At 37.2% G+C, this 14,371-nt stretch overlaps 1 protein-coding gene across 6 annotated transcripts in view; it reads right to left on the reverse strand.

Moving 5' to 3' along the window:
• The window catches only part of LOC128855480 (filamin-A), a 184,323-nt gene that overhangs the window by 25,063 nt on the left and 144,889 nt on the right, over window positions 1-14,371 (reverse strand). The gene's annotated exons all lie outside the window — the stretch shown is intronic.

Consider the following 14,371-nt stretch of genomic DNA (forward strand, 5'->3'; position numbering starts at 1 on the left):
GCTATTGCCGTTTTGTATCTCTCCACTTTGTGTGAAATTTTCTGATGTTTGGTTTTTTCTGCATTTATTTTGAGATCTAGGGCTTCAGCGCCTTTCTTGATGTTGCATTTTTTTTTTCATCCGATTATCGCGTTGTCATCGCCATGTGCTATGGTTAGTCCTGATCGGTTAAAGAGATTTCCAAATTTTACCTTATCTCTAATTACCAAATGCAATAGGAAGTTGAAAACGGTTGTACAGAGAGAGAGTCGTCTTGTTTGACTCGACATGAAATGTCAAAGGGAAGCGAGACAATCTGCTGGACTACTACTTTTCCGGTAGTATTTTTCAGATTGACCATAACCAAATTGGTCAGCTTGCTGCTAATCTAGGTATTATTATGCTAGGTATTATTTTGCCAAAAACTCCAGGGATTTTACATCGGTGGACGCTGTCGGACGCTTGTTTGAAATCTATGAATAGTAGATGCATGTCTGTGTTCCGATCTTAACATTTTTTAATGTTTTGTTTAGGCAAGAAAGCTTGGTCTGTTGTTGGTCTGACCTAACCAATCGTGCTGAGTTTTCTCACAGCTCGATAGCAAACGAAGAATGAATGAAAATGAATGAACATTTATACATCTATGTGTCACAATGCCGCCGCGAACAAAGAAAAGGCAAGTAAGAAACTTTTCTGCGAACAAAGAATCCAGATTGCTCTGTAAGCCAGTAAGTTGAAGGTGACTGCATATTGAAACACCCGTTATATTAGAAAATTTGAATAAAAGTTCTGATAAATAACTAGCTAACTGACGCTATAATACTTATTTCATGTAAGGTGGCACAAAATTAACCATACATACAAACAGACAAGCAATGGAGCCCGAAAGGATTTCCATCACTCAAAGTCATTTTCTTCTTTAGTAAACAAGTTATTCAAAAATAAAATTGGATAATTAATTGCTATTTATCATCTTCAATATATTTACTTATGCGATCTGTATCACTTCAGCCCTTCATACGACACTTTCATTGTTCCAAACAACGCTGGGCATCTTTTGCCAGTTCCTTCAAGTTACATACTGGCGTCTCTTCTAAAATTTCGATGGCCACAAATCTTGCTTATTTTTACTTCAGGAAATAGATAGAAATAGCATCGTGTGTAATCCGGCGAATAAGGCAGATGATCAAACGCAGTTTCTTGGTGGATAAGCAAAGGCTTGCCCTTCCACAATAACTTTTTCCTTATTCCTTCGCGGAGTTTAACTCAAACGTACAATTAATAATGGTGAGTAATAGTTTGGCCTTCAGAAAATCATTGTATGATAGATATATGAGCAAACCATATTTTCAGGTAACTATTTTCTTCGATATCGCCATTAGTTTTTCACGTAGAAGGGCGACCCGGGGAGAAATCATGCGCAAAGCTTTCTCGGCCTCTTGAACACATTTGAACCACTCGAATACGCATGAACACATGAATATTTTTCGGAAATAAAAAAATAACAACTTCATGAAACACCGCGGAACGCTCTGCAGAAGCGAAGAAGACTGCATTCGAAAGAGTAGGCTTTGCGTTAAGTAGCTGACGAATGTACGCTTACACCATTTATTGGCTGTTTGGGCAAGCTCATTCACTAATCTATGGCGTGCGCTTTAATGTTTTTCCACAAACCTACAGCTTTATGTCGCCTCCATATGGCGAATGATTTTTTTTATAAGGATCTTTTTCATGACAGGACTACACCCGGTGGTTTGCCATTGCCTGCCAAGGGGCGACCGCTATTAGGAAAAACTTTTTTCTTCATTTAGTATTTCATGCCGTTAGGGCCAAATTTCCTGGTGAATTTCTGTCACGAAAAAGCTTCTCATAAAAAAGTAGTGCCAAATTTCCGAGCAATTTTCTGTGCCGAAAAAGCTACTTCTCATAAAAAAGTAGTGCCAAATGTCCTAGGGAACTGATTTTCATATAAAAGTAATGCCGAATTTCCGAGTGGATTTCTGTTACGGAAAGGCTTTTCACAGAAAGTAGTGCCAAATATCCGTGTGAATTTCTGTCACAGAAAAGCTTTTCATAAAAAAGTAGTGCCAAATGGCCGAGTGAATTGCCTCTCAGAAAAAAGTAGTGCCAAATTTCCGAGTGAAATTCTGTGACGAAAAAGCGTCTCTAATGTCAAATATCCGAGTGAATTGCTGTTCACAAAAAGTAATGCCAAATGACCGAGTGAGTTTCTGTCACGAAAAAGCTTTTCACAAAAAAGTAGTGCCGAATTTCCGAATGAATTGCTGTTCACAAAAAGTAGTGCCAAATGTTCGAACGAATTTCTGTCCTAAAAAAGCTTTTCAGAAAAAGGTAGTGCCAAAATTTCCGAATGAATTTCTGTCACAAAAAAGTAGTGACAAATTTCCAAGTGAATTTGTGTCACGCAAAAGTAGTGCCAAATGTCCGAGTGAATTGCTTCTCATAAAAAGTAGTGTCACATGTCCGAGCGATTTGCTTTTTATAAAAAAGTGGTGCCAAGTTTTCGCCACGTAAAAGCTACTGATAAAAAAGTAGTGCCAAATGTCCGAGTAAATTGGTTCTCATAAAAAAGTAGTGACAAATTTCCGAGTGGATTTCTATGACGAAAAAGCTTTTCACAAAAAAAGTAGTGCCAAATTTCCGAGTAGATTTCTATGGCGAAAAAGCTTTTCACAAAAAAGTAGTGACAAATTTCCGAGTGAATTTCCGTCACGAAAAAGCTTCTCATCAAAAACCGTCTAACTCCGTTATAGGATTGCAGCGACAACTTCATCATCTACGGCACAATTCATGCGAAAACATGGCTTCAATTCATTTTAAGTAAGATATCAATACTAGCCCTTTGAGGTCTTAGCAACGTTTTCTCGACCATCAGAGATGTGTCTCATACCAAATTGGATAGAGTCTCTTGCAGCTGATTGGTGAGGTGCCTGTAAAATTCGCATGCTAACAACACTTTATCGCAAAATATTGTGACTTTGTAATCAAAATGCAATTCATATACCTGTATTTATGGTGGACGGGCTTTTAAATAAGAAAAAAAGAGAAAATAATCAAATAATATTTTTCAAACACGCAATTGGCGCAAATCAATCAAATGTTATTTGTGGCTTTGTAGAAACGCTTGCGTCTGTGCAACTTGCTGTTGGCATAACGCTAGAAAATGCGATATTTTATTGAATCGAAAATCTCAATGCACCGTGGCAGGCAAGCCAAAGCAAAACAAAAAAAAAAGAAGAAACAAATAGCAAAAATAAAAAGAAGCATAAAAATTGCGAGGAAAAAATAAAATATCCAGGGTGCATCCACGTTGCATTGAGCTATAAAAATAATTTCACTTCATTTTTAAGTCGTGCTATATGTATGTGTGGCTACTTACACACGTACATAAATATCCGTAATTATAAGAGCTTGTAAGTTTCGCAGAAAATTTCTGCATTTTTGAAGATGCCACATGCAATAATATTGGTTGGCTGATGACTCGCCACTGTGGCGATTTGTGGGTCGGGAAATCAATGAATTTGACATGACATATGAGAAATCAGCGCGAGCCGCTAGGCAACCAAAGAAATAATCATTAAGGAAAAACACATCATTTACAGCAAAGTATTTTCAAAAGAAATCGGCCACAACATTTTTGAGCGCATTGGAAAAAATAACAAATTGCAAAATTCAAAAAAAAAAACAACAGGAAAATACCGAATGTGCATAATAAGATTGCGAGCAGATCACCATGGCGGCTATTGGAAATCAAAATGCAAAATACAGGCAATTGGATAAGCGACGGCTCAGGAGGACAGACATTGCTGTGCAGCGAATGTGCAGGCGCTGATGGCAGCCTGTGTGTCACACAGAGAGTAAATGAAACGTGCAGCGACAAGTGGAAGCGAAAATATTGAAACCTGTCGAAAAGTCTCAAAACAAGCTGTGCAAATATTGGAACCTGTATATTATGCTATATTCTGCACTCAGCATTACAGCAAAGAGTAATTTTGGTTTTTTTTGTTTGCTTGGGCTAGGCGACAGGCGCACGAGCGACTCGCATACACTCACTCACTGTATACTTATTCTATCTACATACATATGTATGTAAGTTTGTGTATGTGTATAATATTTATTTCACTGTGTTAGCTAGTTTGCTTGTATACTAAACGTATTGGTACATCGAACTTCCGTTGTCCATATTGACAATATATTGAAGAAATGCTAATAAATCTTGAATATAATTAATAGCTGTTAAATGGTGTTGTTGTTACGCTAATAAATTGCAAAGCCATGTCACAAGTGAACAAAAAAAAAACAAAAACAATAAAACTATGCACGTTGCTAGAAATTAATTTGAATTTAATAATGTCCCTTAACGAAAATGTACTGTTGTGCGGTGCGCAGCAGCAGGTGCATTCTCAATTTCAAAATAAAAGCAAAATACCGGAGCATAATGAAACTTTTTCATAAAATATCACAGACGATTTTAATCATGTTAATATGTATATTCAAATTTGATTCGTTTTGAATAAAAATATTAATAATCTTTCCTTGTAAATAATAATAAACGCCCCTTGTACGGCCAAACTGTATATTTAAGACATAACAAATTCTATATCATGCGAAAGGTATTTTGTTGCTGAAGAGAATAAAATTTATCAAATTTCCAATTAGTTTGATATATAACGCGAAATATCAATTCAAATGACACTAATACAAAAATGACAATAATACAAATGCGAAAATATGTATATGTGCCTCCTAAATGTATGCTTTAATTAAATAAAGGCTCTAGCAGCGGTTAAAGCGCAAGATTTAAATTAAATTAATACAAAAATGACGGTATAGTTGGATATATAGATGAAGAAAAGATCTATCATAACACATGAGCTGAAAAGTCGCGGGCCTAGCACACAGATGACACTGATTTTATTGCATTCACCTCTTTTTCCATTAGTAGTAACCTTAAAAAGACAGCTGTTCAAATTTCATGATATTCTATGCATTCGTTCGTGAGTTATTGCGCTAAGAGTGACGCTACTTTTGTTATTTTCAAAACATTCGATTAAAAAGAGTTTCGTGTTTTAATTTTACACTACTGCTTGAAGGAAAAAATACCGTTCAAGCGAAGCAATGGCTTGAAAAGTGTTATGGGGACACCGCTTCATTGGAAAGAACAATAAAACGATAATTTGCTGACTTCAAATGTGGTCGAAGAGACACCGATGATGCACAACGCAGTGGATGTCCAAATGAGGCGGTAACACCAGAAAACATCAAAAGAAATAAATAAAAAAAATCCACAAACTCATTTTGAATGATCGAAAAGTGAAGTTGCGTGAGTTAGCTGACATCGCACAGATATCAAACAAAGTGTTGGTCTTATATTTCATGAGCATTTGACTATGAGAAAGTACTGTTAAAAGTGGGTGTCGTGTTTGCTTAGTTTTTACCAAAAACAAGACAGCTACAAGTCAATCAAAACATTGGCAAGACTGCACGAATTGAACTGTGAATTGCTCCCTCATCCACCGTGTTTGCCAGATTTGGCTCACAGCGACTACTGGCTGTTCGTAGACCTAACAAAAAATGTAAGAAATCTCACTCGAAAGAAGAGGCTATCGCTGAACTGGGACCAATTTTTAAGCAACAGATAATTCGTTCTATAAAAGTGGTATTGAAATCTTAGAGCTACGCTGAGTTATGCGTGATTCTTGGTGGAAATAACGTTGAAGAATAAAGATAACTTTTGCGAAAAAAAATGAAATTTTTTTGGATTATAATAAAAAAATATTCATTCCAATGATATTTCTGTTCGATTTTAATTCGTCAGTTACATATTTTCCTTGCGCCACTTATTCATACCAAGTGTAATCAGGTACTTCTTTGTGTTCTCGGGTGCCCTTACTTTTTTTATTTAACCTTGAATGGAAATTGAAGGAAATTTGTATTGAAACAAAATCGTACATCTTTATGATATTGCCTCAGCTTAGGCGTTTTATTTTTATGCATCTAACTAAAAGGTTTTCCAATAACAGGTGTTATCTATAGCTATCGAGATGTGATTAACGATTTTTAATGGCCGGAATCGGATGGTACTGATGTGGACAATCATCGCAATTGACCACCGAGATCTTGTGATTTAACCCTTTATGCCAGCGTTCAATGGGTTGTCTTTGCAATACTTCAAGTAGCAGGCTGGATGGTTGGCAAAAGGTAGCGAGGGCATAAAATCAGGGTGTGCAGTGCTATCCAAGATACTCTGAAGGCTTCGAAACCCATTGCACCTCTTCACAAATAGTCCAGGAATGTAAGTTGAGGCTAAGCTACGTCCCAAGGTTGAATGAGCTTGAACATCTGTCAGTACCGGGGCACTATTCGGGTTCATGGCAACGAACAGCAACAGAAAACAGCTTGCTCGTTCCCACGACAGTCGGTTCTACGTTACCGGATCTACTTGAATTTATATCCAGTCATGAACTGTCATTTCAGCAGCATTCCCCAAACATTTATGAGGAATGCTTATGCTGTTGCAACAACAACAACAACAAAACAATCCTCTACATCAAAGCTTTCATTAACAACGCTCATGAGAGCCGTTGGTGCAGTACTCACACAAAAAACAACTAAGTGTGTCTGAAAAGACCTGCCAGGGTGGTAGCAAAATTGCCTCTCAGACAGAGAGCTGTTAGAACACAAACCATGTGGAGGACATATGGCCACCATAAGGCTTATCGAAGATCCAATTTGCGCATCTATCTCTCGCCAGTCTTAAATGGTACATTGTTGGGTCAAATGTGGGAGATTTTGAAGAAACTCACAATTGAAAGAGTCATAGATTTTAAACACTTAAAAGGTTTAAAAAAAGCGAGAACCAAGGCACAGTGAACAGATAAGTAGTAAATCAATGTAATTTGTTTTTGCCTTTCGCCTCTAGAATGTGAATATATATAAACATGGATTGCAAGTTTAAGGTTAGAATTTTCAAAAAAATGTTTTTGTTTTTTTCTTAATGTACAGAAAATTTAATAACGTTCGGATGAATATTTTCAAAGTTACACGCAAATTTGAAAGGGCGTTACAGAGTGCTTGAAAGTAAAGTAAAGTGCTTTTCAAACTCAAAATGGTGTTTTCAAAGTCGGTGACCACCATTACTCGAAAATGGCTAAACCGATTAGCCTCAAATTTTAGCACAAGCTTCTTAAATATATTGTTTAGTAATTAATCGCAGATTTTTTCACCGATAAGTATTTTTTTTATAAGCAATTTAAGGCCGAAATTTTGGTCAAAAATATATTTTTTTTTGAGAAACCGCAAATTTGCTTATTCCTTCGATTAATTACTTAACATTACTTTAACGAAATCTGTTTGGAGTTTTTAATTTCAGAGGATCCAGTTCTGAGATATAGTAGTAACCGCAAAACGTCTTTTTTGAGAGGAGCTACCGGAGATCAGCTGTAGCTCCTTTCCAAATAAATATTTTTACTAATACTAAGTCTTAAAATACAGTTAAAAGATAACATAATTTGTTACACATTTTTAATCAATAAATAAAAAAGCGAAAATGTTGTAATATTCTCTTTTTTCAGCCTTCTGACTGCATATAGCCCCTTAAAGTAATTTCAACTAAATTTGATAATCCAGATACCAAATAAATAAAAAAAATCAAATCAGCTGCTCTGCTGCTACGCCCCGTTTAATATGGTATTCCTTCGCCCGAAGTAAATATAACTTCCTTAAACAAATTTAAAAAACAAAAAAAAAACATTTAATCAAATAAAATAAAAAAATATATTTTATTTTCTAGAAAAATTATATTACGTACATTAATTTTACACTCGCCACTTGCGTGCATGTGATTGCTAATCTCCTCCAAGCAGAAAATACTCGTAATTTGAAAACCGCCAAAAAAATTCATCGTTCAGCGCAGACGTGTCAATGAGATGAATTAATTAAGCGAATTCCATTGAGCTCAAAACAATGAATCTGAAAGGATTATGTGAAAGCGCATGTTGCACTCGTCGAGTCCTTGAACTTTTGAAAAAATTCTTTTCACGTAAGCAGCGAATCGGCTATTGTCTGTCAATTCACAAAACCTTGCAAAATTGCAGAGAAAAATCTAAAATAACGACCAAAACGAAGCGTATGCGACAATTTGTTTTTTGTTTTTGCATTATTTGACAACAAAAATCAAACATTTGTTGTTGATTCATTAAAAGCTTTACAGTGTTTTAAATAAAAAAAGGACGCGCAAGTATTTGTTACATTTGCTGTTGCCACACACTGCGATCCATGCTTAATTAACATTTTCGTTGACAATCGGACTGACAATCTGTCGGCTGAAACATGCATTACAAACAGCAACAATAGCAGCAATACAATTTATGAAAATAATCCTTGCTGGCTGTTTTTTGTTTCTTGTTTCTTTTTTTTTGATTTTGTTTTTCTTGTCGTATCAACATTAACATTTTCATCAGGCCGCTAGGTGTTGTCGTTGACATTTTGCATCATCAACGCTGACAGACGCAGTGTTGTGTTTTGGCGCCTTTTGTTTGTTTTTGCTTTCATGCAGTATAAGATCAGACGAAGCGTGTCGTTGTCATTTGTTTTTGCTGTTTCTGGTCTATTTATTGGCATAAAATGCGCAGAAACATTTACTAACCAACCACTGAATGTGCATAATGGCACGTATGTATGTGTGTATGTATGTAGGTATGTGCGCGTATAAGCATATTTCGAAAACAACGAAGTGAGATGCTGACTGTTAAGAAAGGAAGGCATTTTAAGGCATGCGAGGAGATCGACCTCAGTCTAGAAATTAATTAACACCAAAATCAAGAAAAGATTTTGAAAGTAAAGGGTGGTTAGGTTTCAAGGGCCGGTATTGATTTGGAACAAAATAAATTTTTTTAGGAAATTATTGTCATTTCTCCTTATTATGATAATATGGGTTTGGCTCAATTAGGTATGAAATAAAATATTGGCCAAATGACCGCCGCGGCCTCAGCGGCACATCTCCATCCGATGGTCCAAATTTTCGATGACGCTGAGGGATAATTGAGGTTCTATGCCGTTAATGTGCCGAATTATCTCATCCTTTAGCTCTTGAATTGTTGCTGGCTTAGCGATGTACACCTTTTCTTTCAAATAATCCCAAAAAAAGAAGTCCAACGGTGCCGTTGACGTTTAGGTGTGGTTCACATTCAACATCGGCCTTTGAGATTTAACCACCCTTTAGTATGAAAATGAGTTCATAAGTTTGAAAGTATTATACGAGTCTATTCGATCTTCTTGTGAAAATATGTAGTAGTCAAAATTTGGTATAAATCTTCATTCCAATATTTTAAACCTTCATGGAAATTCTTATCTTTTATGCGCTGAAGCCCATCGTCGTCTGACGCCTACGAGAATTGTCTTTTATACTTTGCGCCCAATAATGAAGACACAGTAAAATAAAAACGCAAAATGGCCATTATTGTTTTTCATAATATTCTCCTTGGGAGTCAATAAACTTTTGCACGTGTTTGAATCAATTTTCAAAGTATTTTTACCACTCAGAAGTGGATACCTCCACAGGGAGCTGTTTAAAGCGGTCAACAGCCTCTTCAGGCGTTGAAAAACATTGACCGCGCATTTTATTTTCGATGTTCGGAAACGAAATAAAATCATTGGGTGCCAAATCCGAGCTGTAGGGTGGATAACCCAATAATTCGATCTTCTGAGTACTCAAAAACTCTGTCTTTGAGGCGATGTGGGAATGTTCGCGGAATGTTCGCATAGCATTAGTAAAGGATAATTCGTCTTCAGCGATAAGTTTTCCTTAGTTCTCCGAAAACGTATGAGAAACAAATGGTTGTATACCACTCAGAATGGACTGTTTTAAGTTTCTTTAGTTGTGTGGGAACAGGTTTTCCAGTTTATGCAAAACAAAGGCAATCTTTGAGATGCTTCTTCCGCGAACAACTTTTGCTGGATGAAGCTCGTCTTGGAACATCTTGGGGTTGTTTATGCTTCTAATTAAATATTTTACTAAACTTATATTAGTTGACTTTTTTCAGTTTTTGCTTAGAATTTGTAACTTAAAGATTAAATAAAAATTTAACAGTTTTCATAGTCAACTTAAACTCAAAAATTCGCATCACCGATTAGCCGAAGAGGTGCCATCTAAGGTGCAGAGTATTATTGTGAAAATTTTCGAATATTTTCAATTAAAACATATATATACCATATCTATATATAATTTTTATATGTAATTAGCGCTGTCAACCTTTGTTGGACATTTGCCCGAACTCTCCCTCCTATTTGTGGTGTGCGCTTCGAAGTTTTTGCACAAATGAACAGATCTACAATTTTATGCTGCCTCCAAGGCGCAGATGGATTTTATAGAGCTTTTTCATGGCAGAAATACACCCGGAGGTTTACCATTGGCTGTCGAGAGGCGACCGTTGTTAGCAACAACATTTTCCATCACTTGATATTTCATGCCCGTCTGCACTACTGAATGTTACTCACACACCTAGCTATTCGGCAGTAGTACTACAATTCGGTACTCGGCCATTTACTAAAACTATTTGCGTAGTTCAACTGACCAACTGAACCTTTGCTGAATTGGTTTGACGCTTGAGTTAAGGAGGCTATGATTGAGTGGGCCCAATGCGAATCTTTCTCTTTGCCAGTACTTTTTTGGTGTTTATAAGAACATTAGGTTAGGTTAGGTTATGGTGGTAGTCGGTCTGTACGACCAATTCACTTAGACCTTACAGGTTTGTTGTGCTACCACTGTGCCACACGGGAAGCTTACTTCTTTTTCTGCGTGGAACCAATTTATAGCTCTTATAAAGCGCAGGATTGATCCCATCCGCACGGCAAATAGTTCTGTAAGAGAACTGAAAAGGTATTTATTTAGGAAACCTCGTCTTATTTTAACTAAGGCCGGACAATTGCAAAGAAAGTTCTCAACTGTTTCTTCCTCATCTTTACAACCTATACAATATTCATGGGAGAAAACTTCTAGTCTCGCGCAATGCCTGCTAAATAGCCAATGACCGGCCACGACCTTCGAGATGTGCTCTATTGAAAGGCCAAGCAGTTCTTTTGTCTTTTTCTTATTTATTTACGGCCACAGTAGCCTAACTGTTACGCATGTGCTTTCATCTCTCCATGACTTATTGGCTTCTTGGATAACATTGTTTCTGATTATTAGTTTACTCGTGGCCATAGGGATCCCAATGGCACATCTATCACCGAGGAGTTGAAGAGTAGTACCTTTCCTGAATAGCTCATCGGATTTATAATTTTCCGCAATGTCTCTATGCCTCGGAACCGAAATAAGGCTGACCTTGAATACGATACTAATATCATTTAGGGCTGCCCGGCATTCCTGTGCAACCTTTGATCTTAGTACAGCTGCATTCATTGATTTAATGGCCGCCTCCGCGAATATATTTATTGTAGGCTTTGTTACGGCATGCGTATTCAGATACGTAGCCACTTCTTTAAAAGCTAGAATATCTGCTGATAAATGCTGCAGTGGTCTGGTAGTCGAACAGATAGTTTTAGTCCTAATTCCTTCGAAAATCCTCCATAGCAAACCCTATCGTGTAGCTTGGAACCAGCTGTATAGAAATTTAATTCCTCCCTTCTCTATGGCCTTGGCGTCTGCTTCCCTCTTCTTGAGAGAGAGTTGTCTGCCGCCACTCTTCTTCTGCCGCTCTCTTCTCGTCTTAAAGAGTCTGTCTAAGGTGAGTCTAGAAATAGAATAGTCTATTTCTTGTTAGTGACTATTCAGAGTGTGCAAAATAGTGGTGTGACCAAACCACCGGTATTTCCATAGCGTTATACTTTTAAGTCTAAGCGCCGAGGCGGCGGCGACGTGTTTTCCTACCAGATTTCACGCAGGCAAATTGATTAGCACTTTCAGCACTTTATTTTGGGTAGTCCTTAAAGCATCAGAGATGCATAGAAAAGCTATTATTTTCACTTTACTCAGATTATATACAGATTGGAGTCTTTAGTGACAGTCAGGCTTCATTGAAGGCCTTGGAGAACGCGATGCAAATCTGAAAGATTGTTCAAGAATGTAAGAAGAAGCTTAACTCTGTCGCAAGACAAAATAGGCTTGTACTTATATGGGTTCCGGGACCCTCCGGTGCTCAAGGAAACGAAATTGCCAACGAATTGGCCAACCGTGGATCAGCGGTGCCCCCACAGGGACCAGAGCCAATAATCGGAATCAGTTCCGCAGGAATCAAGAATTGGATCAGCGATTATGTAGGCAATCTACATAAAGAGCGATGTGGTCCGGTCTAGAAAGCTGCAGAACTGCAAAGTGTTTTGTGACAAGTCCGAACAGAAAACTGTTAAACTTTCTACTAAAACTTGGAAGGAAAAATGTTTGGTTGAGGGTCGGTATTATTACTGGACACAACCCATGGGGTCAGCATATGACCACCATTTGGAATCAGGCGGATAGCACTGAGCACTCTGAGAGTGTCCTGCCTTTGCTAGAGCACGACTACGAGTTTTGAGTTCTGATGCCGTGAGAATAAGTAATTTCGTTCTCTAACTGGAGAATATTTACAGATTTGCCAAAGAATCTGGATAATTCTCACAGGAATAAATATCTCTATCGCTGTCTCTATTCTTTCCTATCTCTTTCTTTGATACTTTTCTTCTTCCCTCCTTGACTATCTACCTCCTTTCCAGAGCTTTAAATACAATGGGCTCTTTAGCCTGAGTGTTTTAGGAGCCACCAAATCTCCTTGGCTCGACCTTTTCAAATTTCAATTTCACTTTACTCATGATTTTAGCGTAATACGCCTTTTGAGCAGATCGCCATCCATATATTAAGATTGGCCTAATTACAGAAGTATAGAACCAAAGTGTAACACGGAGTGTTAACCCCCATCTAATACCCACCGTTTTTTGCAAGTATACACATAACGGAACGTTGGCCTCCTTTACTCTTTTCTCAATATTAGGTTTCTACGTAAATTTCTTATCTAATCTGAATCCTAAGTACTTGACATTCTCTCTCAAAGGAATCTCCACACCTTTAAAAACCAGGAGGAAGATTATAAGAAGCCCGTCTCTTTGTAAAGAGAATTATTTCAGTTTTGCGGGGTCCCCTACTGCACTGGAACTTCTAAGGGTGGCCATGTTAGAACCTTAAGTTAACTGTAATTTGCATCATTTTCTATACAGTTGATTTAAGCGTGAAATAGAAAGACGAAAATCCTGTTTCAAAGAAAGTTAGCAAGAACCAGCTATGAGAAAAACCCGGTTATTATAAGTTAAAAGTTTCGGTTTTACGAAATAGTCAAATTCTCCGAAAATTGTCGAAGTCGTACAATCGTTGGAACGTATATACATATGTATGTTGTAGCTTAGGCTACAGCATAAATATTTTAGTGGGTATTTAATCGCGTGGAGTTGTGAGAATGACGGAAAAATTTCATTCTTCATGTTTGGAAGAAAAGTAAGTATCGGTCAATTTATTTGTTTATTTATGGTTTTTAGGGGTTTTCTAGAAATCACTTCTCTTGGGACATAATTAAGTTATTGGCAAAAACAATTGAAGAAAAGAAGTTTATACAAAAACAAAAGGAAAATATTTAATTTAATTCAGTGTGGAAGGGGGTGTATTTAAGAAGTATGACGTCACAAGAACGGTGAATAGGGCAGTACATATTCATATATATCCATTATTGAGTCTCATATTCCCACTGTGATTTACCCTATGATAAAAAAGTACCGGAAATATTTAATTTAAACGAACCACGCACGTGGGGACCGGTCCATAATTTTTTCTTATGTTGGTAGGGCTGTAAGACACAGTCACTTTTTAGCGCCATCGCATCATTAGTGTCTGCCTGGCCGGCCGGAAATGTGGGCAAACAATTCTTGGATTTTGCATGATGATAACGCGCACCAAATTGTGCTAGATTGTTTGACCAAACACCAAGTAAATACCATCGTGCAAGCTCCGTATTCACCTGTCAATGCTCCGTGCGACTTCTTTTTGTTTCCCCAAGTTGAAGGTACAGCTTCGTGGAAGGAGATTTCAGTCGATCGAGGAGATCAAAGAGAATGCGACGAAGGAGCCGAAGGCCATCCCTTCGTCGGTCTACTAGGGGTGCATGGAGGACTGGATTAATCGTTTGCACGTGTGTGTTGCTTCAGACGGATTTAATTTTGTATGAGATAAAATAATTTGGCTGAAATTTCACTCTGTTTTGTTTTATTTAAACATTCCTGGTACTTTCTGGTCATAGGGTATATTTAATTTGTTTTTACTAAAAATTTTTTTTTTTGTTTGGTTTTGCGGAAAGAGTTTTAGAAAAAGTTGCTACAAACAAGCGATAAGTCGAAATCGAATTAAGGATTT

The sequence above is a fragment of the Anastrepha ludens genome, chromosome 2 (genome assembly GCF_028408465.1).
Source record: "Anastrepha ludens isolate Willacy chromosome 2, idAnaLude1.1, whole genome shotgun sequence".
Classification (NCBI taxonomy): domain Eukaryota; kingdom Metazoa; phylum Arthropoda; class Insecta; order Diptera; family Tephritidae; genus Anastrepha; species Anastrepha ludens.